Source organism: Pagrus pagrus, assembly GCF_965226575.1.
Source record: "Pagrus pagrus genome assembly, chromosome: 9".
In the NCBI taxonomy this organism is placed as follows: Eukaryota; Metazoa; Chordata; class Actinopteri; order Spariformes; family Sparidae; genus Pagrus; species Pagrus pagrus.
The window spans coordinates 3,112,379-3,129,020 of NC_140193.1; positions in this window are offsets into that span (position 1 = coordinate 3,112,379).

Genomic DNA, 16,642 nt, shown 5'->3' on the forward strand with positions numbered 1-16,642 from the left:
AAAATGCAGAAACTAATGAACCTTTGCAGGTACAAATTAATACGCCCTGAAATATAAAAGTCAGAATTGAAATTGAGTGGAAACACAAGGAAATTGAGGAAACGTGTTTTAGTTCCGCCTTGGGAGTTTTTTTGTTCTGCTTTCAGGCCGTTTTTACTTCACTTTTTCCATCCATGTAATGTGGGAACTGATCTAAAACATAATGGAGAGCATATAGCAGTTGGATACGTACACCACGGCCCATTTTAACCGCTAATGGCCCGGGCCGAGTGTCGATTCGAGGCCAGTCCAGCTGTAAGACTCGGTGTGGTTAGCCTTTTATGAGACACTCAGTGGACAAGCCTTTGGCCCCGGCCCATACCAGTCTCACCACATTTCCCTGGCACCGCCCCGCACATATACGAGGACAAAAATATTGACCAGGAAACACAGTCATGAAACAGAATGATTGAAATAAGACAGCAGGAAATGGTCTATACATTTTCTGATGACTAGAGACAAGTGAAATATCAGAACAACCTCGCTCACACTCCAGCCTCAAGGATTTTGAAAAACTAGTCGATAGCATCCGCCTACCTTTTCTCCAGCCCTCCGCTTCACCTGCTGCAGCTGCTGGACACGTTCATTAGCATATCTGGTCATTTTCCCCTCGTTAACATGCACCAGTCTTGTTCGCTCCGGCCTTCGGTTATCAGGCTGCACCATATGCTGTGTAGGTGGTAGCGAGAGAGTCTAGACACAGATCCTGTGGCAACTCCATCCTCTGACCCCCCTGAGACTTTCCTCTTAGTTTGACAGCTTCACGACACGAGTGTATTCATCCAATTCTATTTTGATAACCCGACTCTCCTGGGTCTTCTGTGTGTGTGTGTGTGTGTGTGTGTGTGTGTGTGTGTGTGTGTGTGTGTGTGTGTGTGTGTGTGTGTGTGTGTGTGAAGGTGCCCGTATGTGTCTGAAAAGGCTAATGATGCACATTCTCCTCTACAGGCATTAGTCATTCCTTGGCAAACGTGTGATGTCTGAACTACACTCACTTGTGTTAGTGAGTGAATGATTGTGTTAACTCTTCTTTTCACGTTTATTTGACTTCAGGATTTTTTTTCGAGCACACATAAAGTCATTTCGTCTGACTTCCTGTCTCTGTCTGGCTCAACGTCTTCATTCGGTTCATAGTACAGGGCAGCCAGATGCATATTTCTTCTCTTCTCTGTCTCTCTGTCTGTCTCTCCCAAGGTCTCAGGTCTTTTCTCACATTTATAAATTGACTGTTCTCTGATCGTTATTGATGCTACGCCTGCTGAGCTGTCCTGTCCACTACACAGACACAAAGATATTAATGGTAGCTTAGAAATTGTGATCATTTTTGAGGCGATGATCCTTGACCTCATACAGAACAAGACAGAAAGCTGGCGTCTCATCTGTAGTTGGAGAAAATCATATTGACTGAAATGACGGTTGCTAGGAGATTTTAATCAGCTGTGGAAAAGGAAGCTTACTAACTTTAACTTCACACGCTGTTTGCAAGCTTAATGTGACTTGTATGACAATAATACGCTCGTATGAGCTCTGAATGATGCAGAGAAACTGAGGCTAAAGCTAACAGAGCCCAGGTAAGCATCCCTGCAAGCTGAAAAGCCATTTATAACAAGGGTTTCTCAAACCTAATCATGTCCGGGACTCCTAAATGGACACAAATTGGACCCCCGTTTGATAAGATTGTGTCCCAGGGTCCCCCGTCTGATAAAAATATTGCTTTTAGATGTGTTATTGCAGAAAGGACAGATGAGGACAAGGATAGAATCATAGTGTAAACAAATCATTTTCCTTTTTACTGCGGCCCCCAGGATCCCATCAAGGACCCACACATTTATAAGACATGGAAATAAAGCACCAGTACTGTTCTTGTGCTCCAGATGAGATCTAGTCAGCTGCTGTTTCTTGGTACAGTATTATGAGGAAAAAGGTGAAACTGAACTGTTTCTTGTACCAGATGTTTACTACAAATCAGGGATAGATAAAACATTGACATGAAATTTCGTACACACATTCAGTCCGCACAGGATGAAGACTACTGACTTCAGTGATCCTCTGAACCTCTTCCCTTAGTGATGTCTCAACAACTATTGGATGGATTGGCTTTAAATTCAGTACAGTAACTTGTGTTCTCCTCAGGATGAAGTGTAATCATTTTGGCACAGTACATGTGTATACCTACATTTCATGGAGGACGTTGTAACTGCTAAACCTCAACATGTTTGTGTTCTCATTTTGAGCATGTTAGCGTGCTGATGTTAGCATTTAGCACCACTGTGCAGTACAGTCTCACAGAGCACTAGCATAGCTGTACACTCTTAGTCTTAGTTACACATGAGCAATGGTTTTTGAGGATAAAGACTTAATGATACAACAAGATAATTAGCTAATAATATGCTAATATCTCTTGCACAAACAGCCCTTTCACTATTGCACCATTATTTTTGTTTTTTGGGAAGGCGCGAATAAGATGGAGCCTCCGGACCCTTTACATAAGAAGAGTCACCACTACAGAACGTGCACACTGCTTCAGCATGTGGAGAAATTGAAGACTGACAGGCCTGCAGCGTCTGGTTACAGCCGCTTGGGGATTGGTCAGTTAGTGAGCGGTCAGAAACGTCTTTATGGTTTGCACTGATTTTTTTTTGGCTCTGCAGAAAATAAGACATCCAAACACGCCCTCGGAGGTCATATGCTTCTTTTTGTGTTTACAACATGTTTTAGAAGAGCAGTTTCTGTCACTCATGCTGATGTCGGCTGGCTCACAGTTCTCCCTCATAAATCATTGAATTGAACACAGACGTCTTTTTTACAGCTAATAAATATATATCCAATGTCAACTGTACTTCCTCAACAAATCATCCAACATAAGTCGTGTTGTTGCCAAATAACCACTCGGCCCCGTGCGTTCCCACAGTGACCTCATTCTCTTCTATATTTATCGATTGTCTGAGGTCAGTTTTCATAAAAACATCAATGAAGCTTTGACTAACATGGGAATCGATACATAACGACTGACTGACAGAACTTCTCCTTTGAAAGCATATGTCATAAAAACAACAGATGGAGCATGTAGGCTCTAGGAAGACTTGTGGTCAGATTCATGTTCCTATTAATTTGTCAAAATAATGACTGATTATTTTACTCCAAAGGGTTGATGGGATTCAACTTAGTGTATGCAATCATACGTCCGTTCTCCACACCCCTCCCTCGTCTGTGGGAGGGAGCAGTTGGACCTCACCCACCAGCAGCAGAGCAGTTACCAACGTGACATCAGATCTCACCTGCAGGGGCTCCGTGATCTCAGCTCAAGCCAGATTTCAGATAGAGGGGCCGGGCTGCCCAGACAGGCTGCTTGGACGTGGGCCAGCCGCACAAGCTGTGAAAAGGTCCTGCGGCCTCCCTCACATTTCGCAAGCGTTACATTTGTTCTAGCTTCTCTCCACTTCCCCCGCCATCTGTGGTCTTAATGAAGCTGTCAAGAAGCTGTCATTCACTCATGAGTGGCTGTGCCTCACAGCACGATGGCTAACATTTAGCCAACAGGGAGTCAGCAAAGCCTTGAGCTGCGGCATAAAGTTCCAGAATCGCTGCGTAAACGACTTCATATTCACCAGACGTCATCGGCTGCCAGCGACTTTTTTACCTGTGATGATGATGATGATGTTACAAGCCGGGTGAATTAAAGAACAAAGACGGGCCGTTGTTTGTGCCCCTTCTTGGGAGAATAAACTCTGAAGGCGTTTTGACTGAATGACTAATGACAAATCACAGCATGTCATAAAGGTTTGGACCGCAGTGGGATGGAAGTCGTGACGAACAAAAGAGGAAGTCCTACTGTTGGTGGCGGAGGAGTCATGACAACGGGCGACCGCTGAGGGGCTGATGAATGACAGAAGGGATTTTGATTCTTGTTCACATGGTGTCACACATGGCCACAACAGAACCGGAGGCTTTGTGGCGCTCTGTGTGTCCACGCCCTCCTGTTTATTGACTGCCAACGTTCATTGTCTTACAGGGAAAGTGGCCCCTCCCTCCGACTAAAGGTAATTCACCAAAGACAGTCTGGAGTTAGTGAGGAAGGAAGGGTCGGGGATCTGGGTTTATTAGCTTCGATGCTGCGGTCGCTTTAATAGCACATGCTCTGTAATGTCATGAGCTAAAATAAAAGCATTATTTCACTGAGCAAACAGGATTTCAGGGATTTTCCAGCAGAGTTTCAATCTTTATAAAATGACTAAAGTGAGAGCTGATGAAAGTTTTGGACCTGATTCGGAAACCGACCCACAGAAAACCTCCTCAAACCAGATGTGCATGTGTTATTATTCTTTTTAAAAAACAGACGTTCAATCCAAAAGTGGTGTGAGGACAGACCGCAGATATGTTGAAACTTTACATTTCTTTATGTCGCAGCTTTACGTTTCTTTAGGTTCAGTTTTCAACTTCATGATGTGACAGCACCGTGGTGTGGTTGATTTTAGGCACAAAACCCACTTGGTGAGGGTCACTAACATGGCTCGACTTGTCCCGAGGTCTTGTTCAAGTCAGCCAGCTTAGTCAGCACAAACAGAAGTCGTCCCAAGATCTCCTTGAAAATATCCAGTGGTGTAAGGCTTAAAAATGTTGCAATGCCGTGGTCCCACGTTAAAAATGTTCAGTAGTTTCACTTATAAATGTTGTAACTTGAACTGTGGTCGGTGGCTTGGCGATGGTTCTCGCTTGCTGCAGCTCCACCACCATCGCCTCCACCTCCAGACATGAAAGTGGCGAGTTAAACGCCTCCTGCATCATGAACCGTCTGCATTGTATGTTTTTACATGTCCATGGAAACAAAAACGACTCTCTTAATTGCTGTTTTAATTCAGTTTTTGTCTCTCACGACCATCATTCCCACACTAATGTCATAATCACCCTCAGGCTGCTCTTCATGATGAGGACTTGAGGAGGAAAAAGAAAAAAAAATGACAGATTTGGAGACGAGTTCAATGTCCTTAAGCGGAGACTTTTAACCATGAGAAAGTGTTGCGGCTGTCGCTTTTTCCACCGGAGCTCGTTTGGGATTGTGTGAGGTGGAGGAGTTGGAGGCTTTTTCGCAAGATGCACGGTTGCCAAATGGGGATGAGTAAGCAGTCCCAAGAGCCAGGGGTTGTTCTGGGCTATAAGGAGTGTGGCCTCACTGACGTTAGCCAGCGCTCTCCTTTTATAGAGGAGAAGGGCAGCACAGAGCCAAAAAGAGGCCGAGTGAGCCAGCCAAAGCTAGCAGCACATCTCAGCGACTGTGGCCCATTCTCATCCGCAGGCTGCTAAGCCTGGACAGACACCCGCAACCGCAGAGCTGGAGTGGACCGCCGCTCGGTCCCTTTCATTTAACCGATCACTCTCTCATTTCTCCGACTCCGGCTTCTCTCTTTCGCTCTCTGCACATCTGTCTCTGTCAGTTTCTCCCTCCACCTTTGGCTTCCTCTCTATCTGTCTTTTTTTTTTCTCTTTGCACTTTTTTTTGGCAACCCAGCGTGTCAATCTGCTAAACCTATTAAGTATTACTAAGAGGGCAAAAATGTGGCGTAATGAAATAACACAGGGAATAACACCCTGTCGTGGGTGAAGATGAAACTGCTCTATTTATGAGCGCTGAACAAATAAACTAGCTTTGATGGGTGCGCCTGGACTACGTCTGCCACAGAGCAGTGACAGGGCCCCAGAAAGCAGCACTTTTCTGTTCAACAAAGCTCGAAGGAAAATCCATTTTAATCCCATAACTGAGGTCTGTATGAACAAAGAACATCATGGTTGGCTTTTAGCTTGGCGATGTTTCTGCCCACTCTGCCCGAGGCACTGATGTTTGTGTCCAGGGAGGAGTTTACGTCACAATGTCTGGTGCTGTTCTTCAACACTCAGGTTTTATGATTTAGCAGTGACATGTTAGCATGTTTGAGTTGAGCTGTTGGTCGTAAACCTTCTAACAGTCACACTCAGATATACATTTGCAAAAACATGTGTTTCTGTTTCCACATTAAGCAACTTTTCAGTTTATTAAAGCATCATTATGTCACTTTTTACGGTACAGTGTCTTGTAATAGGGTGAGTGGTGTCTATGTAACTTCAGTGAGAGGGATCACAGCGTCACACACGTTTACTTCAAGATTTTGATTTTCAACACAACACTGTTGTGACGTAATGATTGTTGTTGGCAGTTAGCACCTACAGTACATCTAAAAAATTGTTACAGACCTGGGGTTTGTATTTACGACAGTCAAATCGAACAAAATGCCAATTTCTACATGATATTGCTTTTAAAAAAACGTTTTCTAATATAATACACACAATATATAATACATCTTGTAACAACATCTGTATCCAGCAGAGCGGTGAGAAGACAACACGGCAACGCTGAAACAAACTGTCCGCTCCTCGACCTGACAGACTGATTGTTTGGAGAGCGAGATGATTGATCATGCCTTCGTGTTGGAAAGCCTCGTCACCAGCGTATGGAGTTACTTATGCATACGTCGCTACCATAGCAACCCCAAAATCAGATCTGATTTGAGAAACAGATGTGTGAACACAGCCTCAGATACATTTTATCATCAACAAAAATATAATCGTTAGAGGGAAGATTTTATTCTTAGCTCAACTTCCAGCGTCACTTGAAATCAATATTTGAAGAGCACCAATCGATCAGTCAATAATTTTTTACGAGATTGGCACCTAGTGTATATAATCAGTGACACAAACTCTATTCAATGAGGGGAATAAGGACAAACAGCCACAGATTGATTGTGCCAAGTTTTTCTTGCAGCAAATTTGATTGTCACTGACAGAAGAAAATATGTACTGTCTATTTATTTTTCGTACAGACAGCTGACACGCTGGAGTTTGATTAAAGGCAGATTTTTTATAGCATCGACAGTAAATTACAGCTTTTATTGTTCGAATCAGAGAGCAGAGGCTCGTCTCATCCGCTGCGGAGGCAGAGATACTGATCCCGGATCTGTCAGAATGTCTTCAGTGGACGAGAAATGTGTCGCAGCCAGAAGAAACGCTCCTGCTGTTCGCTCTCGAGCACCGTCACTGCTGCTCTTTCCACCTTGAAAGCGAAGCCAGGCATGTTCTCCGACAACCGTCGAAAGACATAATGAGAATAACTGGCGATGTAGCATGAAGCGCGAGTACTGTTGCCACGGTAACCTGTAAATACTGGTAAAGAGCAGCGGTTATAGAATATTTGAAGAGTCCAGATACACTGGACACGACTGGAAAGGGTCAAAGTCATTGACCGTGAGGCAGAAGATGTTCAAAAGGCTGTGCACATGTGATGCAGCAGGCTGTCCTTCAGCAGATACTAAAGGTTTTTATTTGCTCCTTCATACGACACAACCAAGGTCTAGTCAAGAACACTGAGCCATTTATATCAGGTGGACTACTTGAGATACAACATAATAAACTTAATGTAAAGTGGACACATGTTTTCTTTTCTGCAGAGACTGATATCATCACATGTTGCGTAAGTTAAGTCAGAAGCTGGAAGCACAAAGTGTTTATAGCCTAGCTTAGCATGCTAGCATGAAGACGGGAGCGTACCTATGTTCCCCGGGTCCTATGTTCCCCGGGTCCTATGTTCCCCGATCGGGGAACCCTATCCCTAACCTAACCCTAACCCTAACAGCGGGGAACATAGGACCCTTTTTCAAAAAAAAGGTCCTATGTTCCCCGGTCACATACAAAGCGGGGAACATAGGCCCTGGGGAACATAGGACCCGGGGAACATAGGGATGATCCCCATGAAGACGGTGCTCCCGGTGACAATGCTAACATGCTGCTGATTAGCACACATGTTCACCAGTTTAGTTTAGCATGTTAGCGAGCAACACTTCCAGTTAGCACTTAACACAAAGTACAGCTGAGGCTGCTGGGAATGTCGTGCAACGCTAATCCTGTAAGATAAGAAGTCAGGGGATCGTCAAAGTCAGCGTGAGTCTTCCTGAATGTACAGAAAAAAATCATGGTTATCAGTTGGTTAAAAATGACATGTATTCAAGCTGACTTTCTTATCACAACATGTCTGCCAAGCCACAGACCACTGTTCGAGACGGCGTTTCAACATTTGTAAGCAGGAAACCATTGATTACCTTTAACAAGACGTCTGGACCTTTTCCGTCTGTTTGTAGCAACACAACCAGATATTTTTTGCTCAGACCGCGAGATAATTTTCAGCCGTGTTCATGGTGACAGAATTAGTTTAGCCAAAACATTTCCTCAACCTAACCAAGTGTTTTTGTGGCTAAACCTAACCAGACCAACATGATCTGCAACATGATCTGCAGTATTAATACAGTCTGGGGAGGACAGTTCAGGCTTCAGTTTTGGTCTCACCAAAGTATCAGATTTGACGGCTTCAGTGTGACCACCACCAGTATTGAACTACCTCTGACACTTTTAACTTTTCTGTTAGTATAGTGCCATTGTCGACCAGTATCGATCTTCTCAGCTGTGTTTCTCTCATTACTTTCTGAAGCATAGCCAACTAAAGGGCGCTTGGACAGTGCAGATCTCCAAGCACAACCACAATATTTCAAAATATGGTTGTGTCGACCTGAAGCCTCGTCATCTCATCTGAGCATTTATTACCTACACTAATGTAAACCATTAACTGTACTGTAGTATGTACTATTCAAGTGCTCCATGTGTCAGCTGCTGCAGAGGATTACTGGTCCAGTACCTGTGACTGTGGATCAGGATATGGAGTCAATGTATTTCTACAACTGACTTTAGCATCTGCTGGATTTGAAAAAGTCAGGCCCAATGTCCTGTCTTAAAGTGAAGAAAGTGAAAAATAATTTGTGTTTCTCCAAAATGTAATGGGTTCCTCTTTGGCCACTTCCTACAAGTCTTATTAAAAGCAGACTAATATCATGTTTGTCATTTTGCTGACAAACAAACAAACAAACCTAAAAACTTAAGCTCTTGGTGGATTAATAATCAACAAAATGGCAAACTAATCCTTTACTTAAAGTCAGTCCTCCATCAGTTTACCCTTACGTTCTTCCACCCTTTCCTCCACCTCTCAGTTATTCCTCTCCTGCCTGCATGGCATCGTCCCCGCCTTAGCTGTAGCTCTTGATGCCAGCCCAGGGCTCAGGAGATAATGCTTATAGCTACAGGACAGATTTATTCCAACATGGCTGGCCGTGTACACGGCCAAAAGGATCCTCAGCGCCTCCCGGAGCACCGCTGTCCTCTGGAGCGATGAGGACAAAGAGGGGGAGTGAGCTGCCGGGGGCCTCAGCAGCACCAGAGTGTGCACTCAGTGGCACGGCAAGAGAAATCATACCTTTCCCAGCAGCTCCTTCTTTCTCATTATACAACTCCCTCACTCTGTCTGAGGATCCTCTCCCTCTCTCACACACACTCACACACACACATATAGAGGTCAGTCAGCCATACAGATTACAACACCCACTGAGGGGGTTGAGGACGGGTTCTTGCCTGACACTGAAAAGAGCTCTCACTATTACACTGTTATTTTTGGAGCACCTTTGTCTGATCATCTGCTCGTAATTCTCTGTAGTCACCACTGTAGCCTTCGGATTAGCCAGAGAGGCTGCCTGTGTATATAAATTACTCCGCAGCAGACATGTGACATGACATGCAGAACGTTCAGGACCGTTATCATGCACGGGAGAACGATTTATTTGGCCCGTCGTGATCAAACTCTGATAATTATAGTCAACAAAGCCCAGAGTCCTTCTCTTTTTCAAGTCATGTGATCTGTAGAAGCACAGAGGACATTTCCAAAGTTAGGATTTAAAGGAACAAATCACCCCAAAATTAAAATTTGTTCACTATCTTCTCACCCCGATGTCTGGGGACAGTGAAGTTTCGTAGTCCACAAAACATTTCTGGAGCTTCACAGCAGAACTGTGTTGCAGCATTCAACTAAACACCTGAAGTAGCTGGGGACTTGTTTTAAAACGTAAAAAAATAACTGAAAGAAACTATCTCTGTACAACTCGTCAAATTGATGTGAAAAACGTTATTTGAACTTGCAACTCGCAGTCGAGCTCGTGCTAATGATTTTAGCTTAACAGCTAAAGTGAAGATTTCAACTTAAAAAAATGGTGTAAATGAGATATTTTCTAATAAATCTGTGATCTCAGGGCTTCTGTAGGCTTGGATTATGCCAGACAAGCTGTATGGAGCCATTTTATGTTGTTTTTTTTTTTAACATTTTAAAACAGGTCTCCAGCTACTTCAGCTGTTTAGGAGAATGCAGCAACACTGTTTTGCTGTGAAGCTCCAGAAATGTTTAACGGACTACAAGATTTCACCTGATTTTCCATCAGCACAAGGTCGAGCAGAACAGTTCCTGTAAGGCGCATTGTTCTTATAAACCTGTAAACCTTTTCTGTCTAAGTGTTCTCCTCGGTGCCTTTATTGAAATATAATCGTGAGCAAAACGACATTTTTATTACATCAATAAAAATATAAATTAAACGAGCCTAAACTGGCCGAGGCTTTGTTGACTCATTCATACAACCTTTAACAAAAATGAGCCTGTGAATTTCCTGCAACATTCAGATCAACACAGGAAGTCTGAGAGTTATTTTTTGATGGTAACTAATTCTCTTTCCAACCCAGTAACTTTCACTCGGGTTTGTATCACTCATGGGTTAAGCATAGGTGAAGTAGCTCTCCTGACAAATCTGAAAAATCCCTCCTCAGGAAATGGGTCAACATTAATCCCAGATCTTTACAACTGTTTTTGGCAGGCAACCACAAATTGAGTTCAGAAAATCCTTGTGGGCGCTGTATGTGAAATACATGAAGAGTGTTGTTTAACCTCGTCCTGTAAGCTTCTGCTACTGTAAGCTCGTGGAGTAACTGTGTTTCTTAAAATGTCGGTTCATTTTTTCAGGTGCGAAGCTGCTCTCATCGAAGCAGCTGCCTAAAAAACAAGTCACTGGCAGGCGGACTGGTTTTGCATTAGCTTGATTGCAGCTCATGAGCTGTTGATTTGGGTTTTTCATTTCAAAATAATGCTAAGCTATCATTAAAATCAATTATGTGTGATGAAGGGCTTTTTCAAGTGGATTTTTATTTTATTCCACTCTTCTCTCGACCCGGAGGTTGGGAAGGCGCGTGAACCTCAGCCCTGCCTCGGGCTCTCTAATTCAGACTGTAATTTTAAAAAAGTGACCAGGAACAACAGAGCAGAGACCTGCGGAGATAAATAATAAAAAAATAATAAAAACTGGGATGAGCCTGAGCAACGAGCATTAGGTCTACCTCCTGTGTCTGGCATCTCCTGGGAACTCTTGCAGAGCAACAGATGGTAAACTCTGAATGACTCAGCCGCCGCTCGTTCATGCATGGTCCTCTACTGCCACCTGCTGGACACATACAGGAAGGATTAACAGCACTCTGGCGTTAAAAAACAATAGAAAAAGTTTCCTAAACAGACCTTATTTGCTGTCATGTGAAATTCTTAATGAAAAGTGTAATTATGAAGCATCCCTCTATCTTCAGACAGGTTCAGGAATGGCTTAATGAATCAAATCAGCTCAATAAATGAAGTTTAGACATCCATTGTGAATGATCATGAAGAGATCTGCTCACAGGCATCGGGCTCTAATGATAAACACATGTGAGTCTTCCCACTATCTGGGCCAATTATAGACAGCAGACACTAAACAATCTATCACGGCCGTATAGAAAAATGACCCCCCTGATACAAAAGGAGGATGAAAAATGACATGGAATGTGAAGAGGTGAGAGCAGATGGATTATGAACTATAAATGTGTAACAAATGAACCGAGCAGGGGGCTCAGGACTGCCAGACCCGCTCAATCAATCACCGCTCTAACAAGACAAGTGGGCAGCGTGTTGTCGTCCGGGGAGAGAAAAGACTCGCAGGCGGCAACTTCCACGCTCGGAGGAGGAGAGTGGCACACACGATCACACATGTCGATGTAAGAAGAGGCTGAAGGGTGAGAGCGCTCGCAGAGGTTGTCTCTCTGCGGGTTGTTTGTTGTGTGGCTTTGTGAGGTTATAACCTCAATATGAACCAGCCCTCTGTCGTGTTTTATTTTCCCCATCTTATATTTCTCTCCTCTTCTTTTGTCTGTCTAGACGGATGGCAGCGGTGGTGTCTATTTGATGGACCATGTTTCCAAGACAATAAACCCTGAAGAAGACTTTTTTGCTTATGAAGGTCCCTGACTGTCTAAGGAAAGGTGCTGCAAAGCCTCTCTTCTGATCTCCTTTAGCAGAGGGTGCACTGGACCATCCTCCATGGAGGGAAAGGAGATGATGCCATGTCACAGTTTCTTGCACCAGCATTTAAAGTGATGCTACGATCGTCCAGCGTTGCATGATTGCGTAGCCTGGTGTAAGTGCATGCAGATTCTCCTAAAAGCGTGATACGCCTTGCGTCAGTCCTCATAATTTCTCCTTCACATCTTTCCTTTTTCTTCTGAAAGACACAGGACGTACATTTTATGACTGTTTCGACCGCAGCCTGCATGTAGCACTAGCAGCTTTTTAGGTTCAGAGTGAAAAGTCTTCATAACTCTTGAGTCTAGTTCCATGAAATTAGCTACAGATACTGGTGGTTCCCTGCAGGATGAAGTGTAATAAACTGGTAACTCCTTGACTTTTCCTCCAGCGTCACAAACAGGTCAGAATGTATCCACTGGTTTAGTTTAGCCTCGCCCATATTAGCCTGTTTAGTGCTGAAGCTCAGGTGAGGGGGAGTGAGGTGAGTGGAGGGCAGAGGGGAACAGAGGAAAAGGGAAAGTCCGAGCGTATCTGGTGGACGAGTACGAGAAGTGGGAAATGGCTGGAAGGAGGTAGGAACACTGGTATATTCGGATAATAATGGGAAACTAAATTTGCTTTAGTGTGAAGACACCTTGAGGGTTTCATCAGATCAGAACAAAGCAGGTTTTTGCTAACCTTGTTAGCCTGATAGACACCAACATATGGCCACATTTGTGAACCCAGACGACAGCAGAACAAAGAATAAAGCCGTTATGAGTCTTTACCTTCTGCGGTCATGAAATAAGCTGTTCTAGTTTGAGCCTCAGGTAAAAACACAGGTTTCTTGGATCGTCTGCTTTTTCTCAATGATTTAATGTAGCGGACTGTATTATTTTCATTATGGGATATTAATGACTATTACAGAATCATACCCTGTAATCCGACAGTGGGCAAATGCCATCTGGAACGATGAATTTAGTTAATGGAAGAGGAGGGTAAATATTTAACTGGAAGCTGAATAAGGCTTTAGTCCATTTCTGTCTTTACCTTCCCTCACCTCTCCGTCTGTTCACACACCTCTCACCCTAATCCTCTTTGCTCCTGACAATAGACTTATTCAGTGTCCAAACAGACAATGTCTTTTAGTCGCTCGGTTTGGCCTTCATCCCCCCACCCCCCCCCCGTGCCGCCACTCTGCCTCCTCATCGTCCCTGTAAAGATGACCTCATCGTCCAGCCGGGGCCCCCACCTCCCAGACGGTGCTCAGGGGCCCGGGGGACTCGAGGGGTTGAAGTGCCACATGCAGCCGTGTCCAATAAACACATTGTGAGTGCAGGCTGTGCTGTCAGAGTCCAGCGAGTCACAATGAGACAACAGCGTGTACACTGGCCGCAGTGAAGCCATGGGAGAGGGGTGTCCCGTCGTCAGGGCCCTGAGACTTTCTTTAGGGCCGGAGGGAGGAGGAGGAAGGATGACGGGGATTTGGAGGACACCACACCCCTCCTCACCCCCAACACACCCTACTGTCCTCTTAAAGAGTCACAGAGGTGTGGAGGAGTGAACAATGAGTCTGTAAGCCCGAGCACACACAGACACAGAAAACTTTCTTCTGTTTTTTTTTTTTCTTTTTTTCTTCTGAAGCGTGGTGACATTTTTACTCATTTTTAAATTGTACAATCCCAGAGAAGCTCTTTGGTTTGCCCCTGAGGCTGGATAAATCATCTGGGACTCCAAACTTTCCATTAAAACCCAGACTAATGACCGTCTTATGAATTAGCTGCTATAAAAAAACTGGGTGACCCAATACACAGCCACTGGATGGCAAAATAGCTCACCTACAGAAAGGTGATAACATGAGGATAACACGAAAGAAAATAAGATTCCAGTATTTTTAACTCCTTCTACTCAACATGAGACGGTAACAGTACCATAACTTTAGTGACAATATCACTATTTATATTGAAAAAGTGAGAGGAGCAAAATCCAATGCCCTTTTGAAACACTCCTGCAGATTGGATCAGAACAAGATTTTCATGGTTGAATCATCAGAACAAAAGATGGACAAAACCTTTATAAAAATATCTGGTCCTTTAATAAAAAAAAAAGTCAAAGATTACTGAACTGATTGCAAAACCTTTGAAACTCGTTTGAATTTTCAAACCCTAATTTTAAACATCTGACTGTCTTCCTCTCCATAGCAACAGTGGCTCATGGGTAACAGAGGATACAGAATATGGAAAAACTCTTCTGGAACTGTGCAACTCAACAGGAGTTTCCTGGGGAAGTTATTATGGGTGACTCCCATGTTGCTCAGTAGAAACGAGCATGAGTTAAGAGGTATCATAACTGACCATAGCTGCACCAGGATTAGCTTCCTGTTACCATTGAAAATGCCGGTTTCAGTGAAGTAAAACTCATAATTTATGCAAGGTATCATGGCGGTGGATACATCAAGCTAATCTTTAACTGACTAATATTTTATGTTATACACCTGCTAACAATGTTAATGTCCTTCTTCATCTTTACAAATGACATCAAAGCGTTAAAATCACAGTGACATTAAACATTTCCATTTATTCTTTAGTGTCAGAAAACAAAGGATGCACCTCAGAGTTTCAAGGTCAGCTCGCATGTACGTTGGCGACGGATCGAGCTGAACCTGACGCAGACACTCGAGCGTGTGCAGTCTTGCCTGGACAGACGCTCGTGCACGTGTCCACACATGCACTTGCATCCCTCTCAGCTTCCTCCTGGCTCAGCTTTTATGAGGAGAGCAGTGTGAAACTGACACAGCCATTATCTCTCTTGTAGCAGCCCCACCCCTCCTCGCCTCCTCCTCCTCCACCCCCCTCACCCGCCCTCCATGCCCATCTCTCACACAGCAAGGACAGGAACCTCCTATCAGAATGAAAGGACTGCGACCGCTTTGTCAAAGACTCTGGTTTAAGGTCACTGGTCGGGTTGTGAAGTCATGCAAATACCAGCGTGGGTTCATAGCAGCACTGGTCTCGGATCAGTGGTTAGGCACGCTGTTCAGTTCGGTTCGGTCTGTGTGGATTTGACCTCCAGAGTCAACACATTTTCTTGCCATTTTGCCAGTTTTTTTCTTCCCCCGTCTCTGTTCTTATTTTTAGATTCTCTTTAATAAGATCCCTTGGATTTTCCGTTTCCATTAACAATAGTGCTCCGTCCTCCATCCATTCACTTCGGAGCCAAAGCTGACAGTGACCTCCTATAGGTAGAAGAGCCATTTTTTTTGGTTATGTGAAAATGGAGCCTCAGGTTTCATTATTTTTATGTTCTGCTACTTATATTTTCGTTTGGGGTCAACCATGTATCTTCCTTAGACAATTGCAGCCAAGTGGAAACCTTCCCGCCTGCAGTCGTGTCACCTCCCAAGGCTCCAGCGTTATAACTCAGAGAGCCTCTGCAGAGGGCCTTGCTTTGCTGCATCACCTTCATTAACCACCGTGCTGGGAGCTTCTCTGTCATCCCTGGTTCGATGACTCGCTTCTCAACTCCGGCTTAGCCTCCCCAAGTTTATTTTTCCACTTATCTGTTGTGAGGACGGAGGGAGGCAGGGGGAGAGAAAGGGGAGATACTCGGGGCTTGGGCTGTGTTTTTTAATCTGTTATTCTCCTGTATTGGCACGGGCGTCTCCAGTGTGGGGATTAAGAATCCAGACAGAGTGATGGAGCTCGGCTCTGACCCCGAGGGCGGCTGAGGACTGGAGGAGGAGAGGGGAGAAACAAAATAAATCATCTCTGTGGAATGAAAGACAGAAAGACGGAGACACAAAGAGGCGGGTGGAGGATTGTGAGTTTGTGTGTGTGTATGTGTGTGTCTGTGTATGTGTGTGTGACAGACAAAGAAAAGCGATAGAGAGCAGAGCAAGTGAGGTGCTGGCAGGGGTAATGGTCCTGTTGAGGTAGGGAGCGGTCTAAATCCTGAAACGTGACCTGGGAGGTTACCTCACAGAGTTGCACCATACAGCACTGCGCTGATAACCAGCCGAGGGTCGGCCTGTAGGAGTACCGCCGCGCTTTCACACCTCATTTCCACATGGATGAATGCATCAGATGAATAAACAAGGTTTCCGAAGATTCAGGCGTTGCTCGGAGGCAGTGCCATATTCCTCAGCATGTGTTTTCCTTTACTGCAATGTTTGTTCTGAAAGAGCGGTGTCCCCGTGGTTTTTAATTGGTCTCGTATGCATTTTTCCTACGACCCAGGAAGAGAAAGGTCAAGTTTGCACTTGTTGTTTCAAGTGTTGTTTGTTGTTGGAGCATGTAAAAATCAGACTACATTTACCCTTGACCTGTAATAGACTGTAGCGTCAACACACTCTCT